Source organism: Drosophila suzukii, unplaced genomic scaffold (genome assembly GCF_043229965.1).
Source record: "Drosophila suzukii unplaced genomic scaffold, CBGP_Dsuzu_IsoJpt1.0 scf_4, whole genome shotgun sequence".
In the NCBI taxonomy this organism is placed as follows: domain Eukaryota; kingdom Metazoa; phylum Arthropoda; class Insecta; order Diptera; family Drosophilidae; genus Drosophila; species Drosophila suzukii.
Window position 1 is genome coordinate 1815463 of NW_027255927.1, and position 1610 is coordinate 1817072.

Consider the following 1610-nt stretch of genomic DNA (forward strand, 5'->3'; position numbering starts at 1 on the left):
GTCTGTCAGTCTGTCAGTCTGTCAGTCTGTCAGTCTGTCAGTCTGTCAGTCTGTCAGTCTGTCAGTCTGTCAGTCTGTCAGTCTGTCAGTCTGTCAGTCTGTCAGTCTGTCAGTCTGTCAGTCTGTCAGTCTGTCAGTCTGTCAGTCTGTCAGTCTGTCAGTCTGTCAGTCTGTCAGTCTGTCAGTCTGTCAGTCTGTCAGTCTGTCAGTCTGTCAGTCTGTCAGTCTGTCAGTCTGTCAGTCTGTCAGTCTGTCAGTCTGTCAGTCTGTCAGTCTGTCAGTCTGTCAGTCTGTCAGTCTGTCAGTCTGTCAGTCTGTCAGTCTGTCAGTCTGTCAGTCTGTCAGTCTGTCAGTCTGTCAGTCTGTCAGTCTGTCAGTCTGTCAGTCTGTCAGTCTGTCAGTCTGTCAGTCTGTCAGTCTGTCAGTCTGTCAGTCTGTCAGTCTGTCAGTCTGTCAGTCTGTCAGTCTGTCAGTCTGTCAGTCTGTCAGTCTGTCAGTCTGTCAGTCTGTCAGTCTGTCAGTCTGTCAGTCTGTCAGTCTGTCAGTCTGTCAGTCTGTCAGTCTGTCAGTCTGTCAGTCTGTCAGTCTGTCAGTCTGTCAGTCTGTCAGTCTGTCAGTCTGTCAGTCTGTCAGTCTGTCAGTCTGTCAGTCTGTCAGTCTGTCAGTCTGTCAGTCTGTCAGTCTGTCAGTCTGTCAGTCTGTCAGTCTGTCAGTCTGTCAGTCTGTCAGTCTGTCAGTCTGTCAGTCTGTCAGTCTGTCAGTCTGTCAGTCTGTCAGTCTGTCAGTCTGTCAGTCTGTCAGTCTGTCAGTCTGTCAGTCTGTCAGTCTGTCAGTCTGTCAGTCTGTCAGTCTGTCAGTCTGTCAGTCTGTCAGTCTGTCAGTCTGTCAGTCTGTCAGTCTGTCAGTCTGTCAGTCTGTCAGTCTGTCAGTCTGTCAGTCTGTCAGTCTGTCAGTCTGTCAGTCTGTCAGTCTGTCAGTCTGTCAGTCTGTCAGTCTGTCAGTCTGTCAGTCTGTCAGTCTGTCAGTCTGTCAGTCTGTCAGTCTGTCAGTCTGTCAGTCTGTCAGTCTGTCAGTCTGTCAGTCTGTCAGTCTGTCAGTCTGTCAGTCTGTCAGTCTGTCAGTCTGTCAGTCTGTCAGTCTGTCAGTCTGTCAGTCTGTCAGTCTGTCAGTCTGTCAGTCTGTCAGTCTGTCAGTCTGTCAGTCTGTCAGTCTGTCAGTCTGTCAGTCTGTCAGTCTGTCAGTCTGTCAGTCTGTCAGTCTGTCAGTCTGTCAGTCTGTCAGTCTGTCAGTCTGTCAGTCTGTCAGTCTGTCAGTCTGTCAGTCTGTCAGTCTGTCAGTCTGTCAGTCTGTCAGTCTGTCAGTCTGTCAGTCTGTCAGTCTGTCAGTCTGTCAGTCTGTCAGTCTGTCAGTCTGTCAGTCTGTCAGTCTGTCAGTCTGTCAGTCTGTCAGTCTGTCAGTCTGTCAGTCTGTCAGTCTGTCAGTCTGTCAGTCTGTCAGTCTGTCAGTCTGTCAGTCTGTCAGTCTGTCAGTCTGTCAGTCTGTCAGTCTGTCAGTCTGTCAGTCTGTCAGTCTGTCAGTCTGTCAGTCTGTCAGTCTGTCAGTCTGTCAGT